This window comes from Rhinolophus ferrumequinum, chromosome 2 (assembly GCF_004115265.2).
Source record: "Rhinolophus ferrumequinum isolate MPI-CBG mRhiFer1 chromosome 2, mRhiFer1_v1.p, whole genome shotgun sequence".
Taxonomy (NCBI): Eukaryota; Metazoa; Chordata; class Mammalia; order Chiroptera; family Rhinolophidae; genus Rhinolophus; species Rhinolophus ferrumequinum.
In genome coordinates, this window is record NC_046285.1 from 37,897,282 (window position 1) to 37,912,502 (window position 15,221).

A 15,221-nucleotide genomic window follows, 5' to 3' on the forward strand; every position below is an offset into this window, starting at 1 on the left:
CCAGTCAAAGAAGTTGCCACAGTTTAGTTTCTATATGGAGTAAGATGTGAAGGCACCTTTAATTCAAGTCTCTAGTTGAGTGTGATTAAACCCACTTTCTGACATGCATTCCAAATTCTCTACATATGTGACTGACTATAAGGAATATCCACAGGGCTCCCCTTTACTGAAAATCTAAGGAAATTGTGCTGATTCACCCTACACTTTTTTACTGTAGACTATACTGTGTCTCAAGCTAGCTTATCTCCTGCTGTCCATGCTGGAAAGCATCCTTCTGGGAAAGCTTTCTATCTCGTGCCTCAGCAAACTTAGGGCATACCCACGAGCACTACCAAGACCAGATATTTATTGTTAAAAATAAACTTCTTCCCATAAACATTTGGGACATCATTCAGAATAGATGCTTACCCCCAACACTGGCGAGTCACTGGCTCTATGACCTTGGCAGGACAGATTAAAGTTCTTGCAACACTTGTTTATTTTCAGAAGTCCAGGTTATTCTGCCTTTGCCATTGTCTCTGCATTACACTTGCTGAAGGATTCTTATTGCTAAGTTTTATCTTAACTTTTGCACTTTCCAGAAGTACGGTCATTAAGTATCTTCTGTGGAACGTGCTGCTTCCCGCCAAGAAGCTGAGAAAATATTGGCTGATGATTCCCTTTCGTTGTTAGCTTGCTTCAGTAGCAAAGTGAGTAAGAACCCAGCCTCAGAATTGCAGGCTATAAATCTCAGATCTGTGTGACTGTGGAGAAGATATTTAACTCCTCTTAGCCTGTGCCCATATCTGAAAAATGTGTATGAAAGTGGCTACCTTAGAGGGGGAATGTGAAGATAAGATGACATCTATCAGGCACCTAACGTAATGTCTAACGTATGGTTTACACTCAATAAGTGTTAGGCATTTTTATTATCTTTTTTTCCTAACCACTTAATGCTTGAGTTTCAGTTATCATATCCATCTTTGCCGGCATCAGGAACCTTCCTGGATGCCATCTTAAAATGTCACCCTGGAGTCAGCTGCTTCACACCGAGATACTGAAGATTATCATTGGAGGCACTGCATTGCAATTTCCCACTAAGTGTCTCTAACGTACAATTTCTCTTTACACAGAACTTTGTTCATTCACCTTTCACCATTCTGAAGTTGACCCCACCTATCTCAATCCATATTTTTTTCTATGCTCAGTGCAGCTTAAAGGCAATTTTATCAATAAGTTTTAGTCTTGCTCTATCAGGTATGATTTACTGTATATCTGCAGGGTCTGGGTTAAAATAGTCTAAATGTGATTAGCTATGAACAAAAGCAATACAGGATGAAGAATGACATGGCAATCGTCTTGTCCTTCAGGGTGTTAAGAGTGATCACATTTTCCCATTTCATTGGGGAAAAACTCATTGTGCTGAAGGCATTAGAGCAATGCGATTAAACGCTACTGTGTATAATTTGATATTAGGTATTACCAGTTTAATTCCTATGTCTTCCTGCTACTGAAGCTAAACCATTTGCAAATATTAATGAGATGCAATTGAATGCAAACCACTTTCCTTTGTGTTTCCTTGGCTGTAGTAGAGTTCAATGACAATAATAATCATAAAATGTGTTCTGTTTGCAAGGCAAATGATTAGCAATAAAGATGAATAATACTTTTTATTAAAAATTAGAGTAAATAACAGATGGCTGAACCCTTGGATACCCCAAAAGAAAAAAATCCATGGTGTTCTAGCTTGAGCACTTTGGGGAATGTGTATGGTACTTACTTTCTGATGAGTCACAGCATGTAGCATTGTTAAGCTTGATTAAGCAAATTTAATTAGCGTTAGTCAATGTGTTTTTGTAAGTGGATAAAATATATTCCAGTTTAGGCATGACTGTTAATTTTTAATTTATGAGATAAAAGTTAAAATGTAACCATAAAATATTAAAGTGTTGCAATGAAACACACTGAAAGGAACTGAGTTCTTTTGTCGTTAAATTTCCTCAATTATATTTTAACCCTACAATTCCAAAGAAATTGCTTAGTGTTTCCCAGTTTTTTGGGAAACACTAAATAAGCGCTTCCCACTTTTTAAAAAAAGTGATCAAATCCCAGTAGGATCTCTAAAATGGCAGCCACATACATTGTTCCCAGGAGTGTTTCCCACTTATTTAAAAAAGTGATCAAATCCCAACAGTATCTCTAAACTGGCAGCCACATACATTGTTCCCAGGAGCATACCATGCCACATAGAGAGAACGCTCCCTCCCCTCCAGAGTAGGAGCAGTAAGACTGTAGACTTTTAGAGGTATGTGGTCCCTGACCAAGGATAGAGGGAAGAAAGGAGTGTGAGAAAAAGCTGTGTGGACTCATGATGAGGAAGTGGGTATTAGCTCAGAAAAAAAGAAGTATCCTCATTTAGAACACTGACTTTATTCATTCATTCAGTCAATATTTGTTCATTTACCATGTACTATGGTAACTGCTAGAGCAATAACAATGAGCAAAACAGTCATTATTCTTCAGGGAAACTTTAGATGACTAATTCAAAAACTTACCAGAGGAAAGAGACAGGAGAATCCAACAAAGTCTTTCATGATTTGGCTTTTGCCCACCCACCCTTCTCCTCCCACCTTCCATGACTTCTGACTCATTACCTTTGTCCCATACATACTAAACTAATTGAAGCTTTGCCAAAACACATGATAACCCTTCCTTGACCTCATCACCTCCTCTGGGAAGCTCTTTGATTTCTCTCTACTTATTTGGTGCAAACCATATGATCTTATACTTTTCAATGTTTAAATACAAAAAATTATATATATATATATGATATATATATGTATATATATATCATATATATATATATTATATATATCTGCACAAATGATGTGAGTTAACTGGAACTATACTATTAGAATTTTTCTATATTTTAGTCCAAGTAATTTAATGCTAACTTTTAATATTCTGTTTTAATTTGTCTATTGTGATTTTGACTATATCTCTTTGTATTTTTTAGTGGTTCTAGTAATTATGAAATACATACTATACATAATATATATGTATCATTGTTTATCTGAAATTCAAATTCAAGTGGCATACTGTATTTTTATTTGCCAAATCTGACAACACTATTTGTAATCCTATTGGAATTTGTCCTAATGTTAGCTTCCCAGTGGCAGTCCGTACTTTAGTTGTCAAAGCCATTGTCAAGCTAAGAAGGATCAGACTCCTGCAAGCGCAGGTCAAGGATAAGCCTAGGAGTATACTGTCTCACACGTGCCCCTTTCTGCTATTTCTCTAGTAGTTTTTGATTCCCTATGGCTCCTCTTTTCCACCCTCTGGCCAGAAAGTGTCCTCTTCTATAATTGTACTATACTTGAACTCAAGTGTAGGGAGGCCAGAGATAGAGAGAGGAAAGCAAAAACCAACAGGCTTTGGCAGTGCCCTCAGGGAGCCAGTTTTGCCAAAAGAAGATGAAGGTTACCCTTCCTCAGCATGCCACTGCCCTCACTGTACAACAGCCTGGTCCTGGGGATGAGACAACAGAGTAAAGGGAGAGGGAAAAAAAAAAAAAAAAAACTGGGTGCTATGGTCTGAATGTTTGTGTCCTCCAAAATTCATATGCTGAAATCTTAATTCTCAAGGTGATGGTTTTAGGATGTGTGGGTTTGGGGAGGTGATTTGGACCTGAAGGCAGGGCCCTCATGAATAGGGTTAGTGTCCTTTTAAAAGAGACCCCAGAGAGATGTTACCCCTCCCACCTTGTGAGGACACAGTAAGAAGTCAGCAGTCTGTAGCTGGAAGAGGAACTCCACCAGGCACAAAAGCTGCTGGCACCTTGATCTTGGACTTCCCAGCCTCCAGAACTATGAGAAATAAATTTCTGTTGTTTATAAGCCATTCAGTCTATCATATTTTTGTTATGCAGCCCAAATGGACTAAGACACTGGGGTATTTCCTCCACTTTCTCTGTGCTTTAAAATTCCCATGTTCTACTCCTCAAGCCAGAACTGGAGAATTTCCCCGGGATCTCGCTCTGTATGTCTCACAGTGTGCTCACGTCAGTGTCAAATCCGTATTCTTTCCATTATATCTCTCTTAGCAGACCTTACCATCTACAACAACCCAAAGATGGGTGAAAGGCACAAGAAGGAAACTGAAGACCTTTGTGATTTACTACTCAATTTTCATATCACATTGCTAGCTCCCCAAGGGAAAGGAAAATGCCTGATTGATGACTGAAGAGGTAAAGTAAAATGCGTATCAACATCTCATGAAAAACCAATCACTGAATATGTGTCAACAAGCACAAGGGCATCTATCTGGCAATTAGAACGCATCAAACAGAAAACAAAGATGTTATTACTGATGCAAGCATAATGCTTACATTTCTAAAATGTTGTTAATAGTTATAAAGCAAGGAACAATTTAAATAAAACTATATTTGAATCAAAATCAAATTTAAATTGTAGAGATGAAGAGCATCTGGACATAAGCCTTTTTCAGGACTTAGCATTAACAAATAGAATTTTAAATGTACTTTAATGTTTTTCAATCTTTTACCAGGGAGTATGCATTCCATTTTTTTAAGACATAGCAAAGTATCTCTTAATTCAATCAAGTTGAGAGTCATTTTCTTCTCCATGCTGAACATATAATAAAGACATTCTCCATTCAATTTATTCTGGGGGAAGAGAAAATACATATTCATTTAAATAGAAAAGCACAAATGATCTGACCTATGCTCCTACATTATACGTAAATGCCAGGGGACTCCACAGTTCAGAATTAGCATTGGTGCATCTTTGGCATTCCTGTACTTGTGTGCTGCAGAGATTTAGGATTTGGGATGAGCCAGATCATATTTACTGCAATAAAACTCTCTTCACGTCTTGTCCTTTACTTCTGTGGCAGTTATTCACTGCCACCCCATGTGTTTGAGAATGGGATACTATATAAAAGTAACTCAGAAACAGCAAGCAATATAAATTCACTCTCAAGATTGGCTGGCATATAAGTGAACATGGCCTCTATGAAGGGATCTGGATGCCCAATTTCTGAGGACATATAAAGTAGACAATCTGCCTGCTTATTAAGATTCTTAAGAAGAAGGGAAAAAAAACCACTTACATTTTAGGAAGCACTTACCATGCACCATGTTCCATGAAATTATCTCATTTAAAACTTGCAACTAAACCCTTTTTTTTTTAGCAGATGAGGAAACTGAGAATGCAAGCTGCTCAGGTAACATAGTAAGAGATTTCTACCCTGCATTTAAAAAGGTTCATGATAGTAATACACTATGCTTCTATCTGTCTATGAGACTCTAACACCTGCCACCATATGATCTTATTCCACCAAAAAATAAAACACATTGTATTCATTAAGGTTCTGCAGAGAAAGAGAATCAATATGGATGTATGTGTATATTAGGTTGATGCAAATATAATTGAGGTTTTTGCAATTATTTTTAACCTTTTAAACCACAATTACTTTTGCACCAACCTAACATATACATGTATAGATGTATCTATAGATCTCTCTCTATATATATATCTATAGTTATAGCTATAGCTATAGCTATAGCTATATCATCTCTCTAGATAGATAGATAGACAGACAGACAGACAGACAGATAGATAGATATTTAATATGGATATGGCTCATGTGATTATGGAGGCTAATGGTGTAGTCCTAGTGCGAAGGCCAGCAGCACCGACACCCAGGAAGAGACAAGGCTTCTGTTCAAGTTTGAAAGCAGGAAAAAAACAAAAAATGATGTTTCAGCTCAAAGGCAGTCAAGCAGGAGAAATTCTCTCCTACTCAGACAGCCTTTTTATTCTATTTCGGCCTTCAACTTACTGGATGAGGCCCACCCACATTATGGAGGCCAATCTGTTTAAACAGCCTACAGATTCTAATATTAATCTCATCCAGAAACACCCTCACAAACATACCCAGAATAATTTTTGACCAAATATATGGGCACTCTGTAGCCCAGTCAAGTTGACACGTAATATTAACCATGATACATGTGCTAGATGTGTAGAATCATTAACATGACACTCTATCCTTTCAGCTACTGCCCAAACTGTTGATTTTACTAACAATATTAACAACTTTATGGAATATCATGGGTTATTTTGCAATCTGTCTCAACACTAACATAGGAATTGTCTTAAATGTGATGGTTACCATAATCTTCAGTGGTGCCTACCAGTAGTACCAAATTTGGCAATAAAAGACCTTAAAATCTACCCTACAGGAATGTACGAGGCTACATGTACAATGCGCATGTGGATTCCAAGTTTATTGTAATATTTAAATTTTAATGCAAAGTAAATATCCAACAGTAATAAAAGAGGTAAATAAATTATAATGCAACCATATACTATATAGCCATTATAAATAATTCTGCCCATTTTCGTTGGCATGCAAAATATCTGTGATGAATTATATGATCATATTTGTGTAAAGATGTACGTGTGTATACATATATATCTATGTAGATATAGGTATAGGTATACCTATAGATATAAGTACCTCTCTCTCTCTCTTTTTCTTTCTCTCTATCAGATAAAGATGTGGAAGTTTACAAATTGCAATGGTGTTGCCATTGTTGTGAGAAGGAACAATTCCTGCCATGTTGCTAGAAATTGAGGGTCATCTCTAGTTGATGAGAGTGACCCTTTCTGCTGACAGCCAGCAAGAAAATGGGGACATCATTCCTGCAACCAAAGGAAACTGTATTTAGCCAACAACCTGAATGGATTTGGGAGAGGACTCTGAGCTCCACATGAAAATGCAGTCTGGCTGACACCTTCATTTCTGCCTTGTGCAACCCTGACAGAGGACCCAGTTATACTGTACCCAGATTTCTGACCTACAGATTTGTGAAATAATAAATGTCTGCAGTTTTTAGCTGCTAAGTTTGTAATAATTTGCTATACAGCAGTAGGAAACAAATGCAATCATTTAGCATAATACAGAAACGCTTGTACATTCTCAATAAAAAAAACTTTATGCAATAAACAGTAGAAAACATTAGATTTTCAAAATAATCATTTGATTTACTATGTTGAATAATATTATTAAAATATGTTTCTGAGCAGAGCTTTAATTTAAAATCAAGCAAAAAGAAAGGTCTCAAAGCTGTACAGGCTTAAAATCACCTGCATTTTCAGTTTTCAAAATATATACAAATATCTTCAATTAAGTGACATGCAGGACCAAATAATAGCTTTTGATTATGGATTGGTAAATTGTGATAGAACAAACTGAGAAACTTCAGTGTTTCAAAGCATTCACTTTTATTTCAAGACAACTGAAAATTGTCAATGGCATTTCATTATATCAAAACGAGTTGTAGACTAAAGTCTGACAATGTTCTCCACAACTGGCTTCTGACTATTTCCCTAACCTGTGACCTGACCTCATTTTGCTGACCTCATCTGATTCACTGTCTACTTATTGTTTTCTTCCCTTTTTATATGTCTTTGCTCAAGACACTCCGTCAGGCTGCCTTTTAGATGGAAGTCTTACCAGCTAAGCAGACCCAGCTCAATGCCACCGAGAAGTCCACCTCCTTACTTGCTCTCTACCAAGAGAACCCATGTCTCCTCCCTCCTCACATTTTCAATGACCTTGGTTGGTCTTACTATGCCAGAACTTACTGTCATCTGCTTTGTTTTAGATTTATACATATGCATGTGATGTCACCTTCACTGGACTATGAGTTCCAAAACGTCAGGGACTTTTCCATTCCTGATCTGCAGTGCCTGGCAGAGAGATATACATTTCATTTATGTTCAAAAAGTTATTACATTCGCTGAGTTTTTTAAAACTTCCATCTTGCCCAATATATATGAACAAGATATATACCATAATACATATAATTTTAATTTAGGAAAGTCTGAGTTAAAATAAAGGTCAGATGAGAAACAGAGAGTAATTTAAGTTTTTAAAAATGAGGAGAATGATTTTATTCAGAGCTTGAACAGATCATAACAATTGCTAAATGAAACTGGGAGCACAATAAAAGAGATTCAGAACAAGAGGAAGGTCATATTTACGAACTGGAAATAAAGCGCAGTATGTATAATATTCATTATATCTCTAGTTTCTGCTGTAGCATTTTACATTATTCAAATCTTTTTATCGCTGCTTATGACAATATTTGCCTCCCTTATGAATTCATTTTCAGTACAGTCTTGCTCTGTGGTTGAATTTGAAAGGTATTCTAATTTAATATTATCAGAATTGTACAGAGGACTATACTGACTGAATAATAGGAAGTTTTATGTATATGAATTTCAAAATGCATCAAACATAACTAAAATCACTGTAAGCCCAAGGGAAATATAAAATATTGTGTACTAGTAACAGTTTACTATCTCTACCTCACATGCAATTATTTTGCACTTTCTGAAATAATATTGATGAACTTGTATAAAATACAAATATATTAAAAAGCTGGTTGAGACATTCCATTCATTCAGTTAACTACTGACTACACAGCATATAAAGACTTATTATTATATTCTATAAAGGATACAAACGTACAGATACAAATACAAGGAAGAAGGATAGGAGGAAGAAAACAAAAAGTTAATCAAGTGATTTTAGTGTTCTATCTATGCTAGGACCTGCCTTGGAATAGTAATAAAAATAGCTAAGACTTACTGAGTGCTTACTATGTCTAGATGTATTGTGAGTGTTTATATGGATGACATCATTTAATCTTTAGAATAAATCTATGAGCTTAGCATTATTATTTTCCCATTATTCAGATGAGGAAATTGCTGCATAGAAATTAAGTAACTTGCTAAATGTCACAAACTCATAAATTTCAAAGGTGAAACTTGAATTTAACAGCCAGACACTTTGTACTTAGCCTATACAGTATACTGCCTGGTGGGTTTAGTATCTCCATTTTACACAACAGGAAGTTGAGATTCCAGGAGATTAAGGAGGTTTCCGAAAATCATATCCTTGATCAATGACAGTCAATATTGAAAATCAGATCTGTCTGATACCAAATTCTTTACTGACACCTCTACACCACGTCCGAAACTACATGAGATGAAATAGTAATAAAATATATTCACACTATATTCCATCCCTTCTATTATTTAAATCCAACTGCATTTCTTTTTGTCTGTGTGACATGAGGCAAGTCACTTAATCACTGTCTGCTGTAGTTCCCTCATCTGTAAAATGGGTATAATAATACTTACTACTTCAAATGATTGTTTGGAGGGTTGGATATGATAAGTAAAGCAATTGAATAGTACTTAGCACAAACTTATTATCATTATTATTATGATTATTATTTGTAAATCACTGTACTTAGGGAGATAAGGAATATGTATGTGAATACTACTACTACTAATAGATTGAGGGCTGAACTAAACAATTTTTCAGTGTCATCTCACTCCAAAAAGCCCACTAGGTAGATACCATGGTCATTTTACCGGTGGTGAAATAGGGGTTTCAAAAAGTTAAGGAAGTGGGCCAAAATCATTCAGCTATTTTATATATTTTGTAAAAGTTGGATTAAATGAAATATATTCTTTAAATTAAGCTTACCAATATATTTTTACTTTTTAAATATGGCTACTGAATAATTCAAAGTTATATGTGACTCACGTTATATTTATATTAGAGGTGTTCTAGCCTATTCCTGGTACATATTAGGCACTCAATAAAATACTTGCCAACCAACTATACAGTAAGAACCATACATATTGTCACCTCAAAGCCAGGCTAGGGGTTTTGTATTTTCTTCAATAGGAAAGAGAGCCACTGAAATGTCTCAGTAGGGGAAGTGATATTCTCAGAGTACTATTTTAGGAAGCTCCATCTGGGAAAGTAATTAAAACAGAAGAGAAACTGAAGTTAGACATATATTACAATATTAAAGCAGGCCCTGCACCCATCTCCCCCAAATTCTTCCAAAGCAGCTCAGCTCAATTGCATAACATTGGGTAAATGTTCCAGGTTTCTCATGAGAATGCTAAACCCTTTTGCAAGTGAAAAGCAATTCCTCCCTGAGTCAAGCCTTACCCCTATGTGCACCTCATTTCATCATTGTTGTTTTTAAAGAGAATCAAAGGCAGAATCCATGTGGTTATCTCTGGAAAAAAAAAGCCATGTGGGCTATAACTCCCTTTATTACAGTTAATGATTTGTCAAATACAGCTTCATAGCATAATTGTGAAATACGCACATATGGAACTACAGGTATGAAGAAGCCTGAATATCACTCCATTCTCCACCCAAAAACCAGTTTTCTTTTTCATCAGATGTCAGTTGTATCATTTCATGTTGAAAAACTTGAGTTATACTATAGCTTAAAGGATGAAGTCCAAATTCAGTTAGCAGCCCTTCCCCAACTAATCCGATGCAGCCTCAACTCTCCCCAGTTCATTCAGGTGTATGACAGTAGTGAGAGACAGGAATCCAACCTAAACTAGTCAGGGAATTTGTTGGTCTCTCAATAGGTAAATATCAATAAAGAGATAGAAACATGAATAGATGGATGAATGGCTATCTCAATTCTGTTGCCTCATGGGTGCTGGTCTCATTCACTCCTGTTGCAGACAGACTTGTTTCATATGGCTGAATAAATGTCACTCACTTTCTACCCCTTGATAAGAAATGCAAAGCACCTTTTCTTCCATGCTAAATAAATAAATTCTACTATGTGGAGACTGTGTACCATGTTATACACTTACACAGGTTAAGTGATTTCATCCACATCAAAAAACCTATCATCATCCCCATTTTGGAAAAGAAGAAACTGAAGCACAGAGAAGTGTAGCAACTTGCCCAAGATGACCAAATTAAGTGGTAGGACTGGAATCTGAAGCCAAACAGGCAGATTCTTGCATCCAACTATCTCTACAAGAATCACTGTGGCCTGGGGAAAAGGAATTTTGATTGGCTGTTCCTGAGTTATTGGCCCACCCCCATGTGGACCTGTGGGAGTACTGTGATTGACAGTCCCACCAGAAACACAGGAGTGCTAGGCAGATCAAAGCAACAGGGTCTGATAGAGAGTTTACATTCCAACCACAGTGAATAGAACAGGTCAGCCTTTTCCAAATTTACTGAAATCTGCCTCTCTTTTTACCTCCACTTCCCAACTCTCTTCCTGGAGAACTACTATTTATCAATCAATGAGGCCAAGCTTAACCAATGAACTATCTCTTTAACAGCATTTCCCCAGTCCATACAGGCAGAATAAATCACTACCGTATATCCTACTACGTGTTCCTTTGGTGTCCCATGCAGCCCAGCACCCAGCCCAGCATTGGTAGGATAGACAGAAGTTTTATGGAGAAGGCTTGCCATTCCTGCTCCTTTAAAAGGAGTCAGTGGTAGCAAGATTCAGTCAAGTCGAATTAAAATACACCTTCCACACTTTCTCCTCCATTTATTCATAATTCTTTCTTTGGATCACTTCAGGATCCAGAGATTAATACTGTTCCACTCCACTCAGATTCTTTCTAGTATCAGGTATTGGGGTGATGGCTTCCTTCTCTATTCTGCTTTGCCTCCCAGTGTTTTCTGTATTTGACTGTCATTTCTTTAGTGCTGATCCCTGGCATGGTTCTAAGGGGCTTGTCTCTGACACACCGCACTCTGGGCATATCTCCATTATGGTGCTCATTTCATTGATTTTGTGGGGGTTTTTTGTTTGTTTGTTTTGATGCCTGACTCTTTTGTGAGATTTGGAGCTTCTTAGAATGTGGATTATGACTTAAATTACCTTGTTATTCTGATGTTGAAAGGAGTTCTGGCCACAGTGGGGACTTAGTGGATTTACTTCCTTAAATTGAAGATAAAAAGAGAAATAGGAAGGGAGAAAAACAGGAAAGGAGGGAAGAAAAAAGGAGAGAGGAAGCAAGGAAAAAAAAGTTGTGAGATTATTTCAGTGTCAACATTTTTTCTTGGGAAAGGGCAAAAAAGAAATAACATATTCAACTCAAACTTAAGTAAAATAACCACCTTTTAAATTTATAATGGTGATGAAAATTAAATTAATGAAACAATAATTTCTGTTGTTGACCAGGAAAGAAAATTCTCAGAAACAAACATTTCCCTTAAGAGCTTGGGCATATTTGCCTTCACGTTATATGACAACTTGAGGCTATCATGGTAATACAAAAACATTGTCAATTTAAGTAAATCTATATCTTCTCAGGCTCAGAAAAGTAGTTTAGAATAGAGGACTGCTGATCCAATCATTTTGTCCTGACCTTAATCTAGCCTCCAAACAGAAGATGGTTGGCCATTGCACAATGTTTGGAATTGGCAATAACCTTGGTGTCACTGCCTTGGTCGCCCAGTCTCTCCTCTTGCTCCACCCTGGACAGAGTAGTGTGGTTAAAAATGGTTGATGGCTTAATCTCTAAACAAGAGAGCTCACTGACTCACAAGTGTATTTTCCTTGACTTATGTTTCAAGAGCTCCTGCTTCTGACTCTACAGAACAAGTATTGTGAGAGGTAGTTTCCTAGGAGTAAAATCTGTATCTTTCTCCAGAACGAAGTTAATGCAAGGATTTAACACACAAGAGTGGGTAAAAGCATTATTAACTCTGGAGCTGAATGAATTTGGTTGAAATCCTGGATCCTCCACTTTACTGACTATGTGACCTTGGGCAAGCTGCTTTAATCAGTCTGTGCCTCAGTTTCCTCAACTGTGCACAGAGATAATAGCATTTACCTCATATGGTTGTGAGTATTAACGAGCTGGTATTTTTAAAGTACTTATATACCACTACGCCTACCATACAGAAGGCACTACGTGTTTGTTAAATGAATAAAGCAAATTCAGCAGACAAATATAAGGTATACAAATACCTTTGAAAATTACCTATAATTACTGAATAAAGAGAAATCTAAACAAACAAACAAAAATATATCTATAAGATACATTCGAAGTAAATTGGAATAAATCTCAAATTTCTTGAAAAATTTAAATAATGTGGGTACAGAGTTCTATGGTTTCTTTAGTCAATAGGATACTGCATTAAAAGTATTCCATTTAATAAATTTCAAAAAAACCTCATGGTTCCTTATATAGCCATTGTCTTCTCTGAAGTTAGTTTAATATTTCCAACAACCCATGAAATATTGCTTAAAACCTTTTAAGTAAACCATTAGTTGCATTTAAAGTATTCTGTGAGGACAGTGCCATATACTGTCACAGAGAACAAAAATTCTAAGTTCGATAAAGCCTACAAGAACTCAAAAGTGCTCAGAGATCAATAAGTGCTATGACCCCTAAACTCTATCACTTTTTACTCAGGCTCTGTCTTCATCACTCGTCTGAGAACTGTTCCTTTGTCTAGGAACAAAAGACACTCAATTTTTAAAGAATGAATAAATCTAATAGAGATGTTATGATGACTATGCTGCACAATGGCCTTACTCATTGTTGTTTGTTTGTTTGCTGTGTTGGTTATTTTAAAATAATTCATGAGACCCAAATTACAGCGTAATATATTAATGAAATCAATGCAAGAAGAAAACAGTTGGCAACACATCACATCTACCTATATTAATCAATGTATTATTGAAAATTCTCAGCTGTTTACCATACTAATTAGGAGTTTGAAGAGAAGCCCTCCAATGCCCAGAGAGTTTTCCCCTTCCCTGTATTTTTGGAAAGACATTTGAAAAATATAAATACTACTAAAAAAATCATCACATGATTAGCGGGGCCAAAAATATTAAGTTGAAAACAACAGCGCCATGTTCTTGTGAAGTAAATGAAAAAATATTTTTCCATCTGTACTTTCACAAAAGCACGAAAGTAAAGAAAGTGAAATGTTTTGTGCACTTCTGCATTGATAAAATCCCAAATTATCACAGGGCAGTCATTTTCTAACCTTATTCTCCCACCTGCACTCTTCCTTCCCCCCACAGGAATCAACAGCTAATATAATTCATCTTGTTGTCACATATACTATCTGTGGGTTTAACTGTTTAAGAGGAGAATTGTGCAGCCAAGAGATGATGAAGTAAGCTTTACAAAAGAGAGGATGTTGAATGAAAACCTTGAGCATACCTAAGGCCTAAACTCACTTAGTTGGTCACAAAATGAGCTTAAGGGAAAAGGGAAATTTATTGGAAACATACAGGGTTATCTCCTGAAATCCAAGGTCAAAATATGCAGCTGGGCCTTGTGAGAGACTAGTACTAAGAACAGGAAAGTCAGAAGGAGCCAACACAGCTGTTATTTCCAACATTTTTTGTTTTCTTAGGGAAGGTCTAACATCTTCCCTTCTCTCTGCAGATTGGCTTCATTCTTCAATCTTGACACAGGCTTGTTTCCTAAACTCTGCTTATAAATGGACCACCTGACTACCGTCATCACAAATTCCTAGGGGAGAGAATCTGATTAGAGGAGACAAGCTTCCAGATTGGTTCTCTAGGCCCAGTGAATGTTGGCCATTGAAGTTATGGAAATAGTGCATAATGAAGGTCATGGCAATCGTCTACACCAAGAGCTGGCAATTTCTTGTTTTCTGAGAAGGGCCATATAGTAAACACTTTAGGCTTTGAGAACCATATGTTCTCTGTCAAAACTACTCAGCTCTGCTGTTGTAGCACAGAAGCAGCCATGGGGAATTCATAAATGAATGGGTGTGGCTGTATTCCAATGAAGCTTTATTTGCAAAAATGGATGTTGGACCAGATTCGTTCCACAGGTTACAATTTGCTGACCCCCAGTCTACAACTACACTATGCACAGAAGAGACTTTTTAAGAAAGGAGTAGGGCAGATCAGAAAGAATAGTCATCTCTAATACATACCCAGCACTGAGGATGGGAAGCAGAGCCTCCAAATGTGTCGGGAACCTGAAGCATGGCTGCGCGATTGGCTGCAAAGTCATAAAGCACCAGCATCACATTCAGAGAAGGGCTTTTCATTCTATCCACAAAACTCCCACCCCAGGAACATGCCTGTATCCCCCCTCAGGATAGATAGGGAAGAGAGAGCTCAGAAGGAAAGTGGCTATTTCAGCAGATTGGAATTAGAATAAAGAAAACTGTGCTATTGTAGGAGGGGAGAGTTTTCAGAAATATATGCTTGACAAATGCATATCTAGCTACAGCTCTGCTGGGAATTGTATATTGTAGAAGTGGTAGATAAACTAACAAGGTGAAGTTGGAAAACAATGCAGTAGGCAATTTTAAAGTCCTATTTTGAGCTAGGGAGAAAAAGAGGA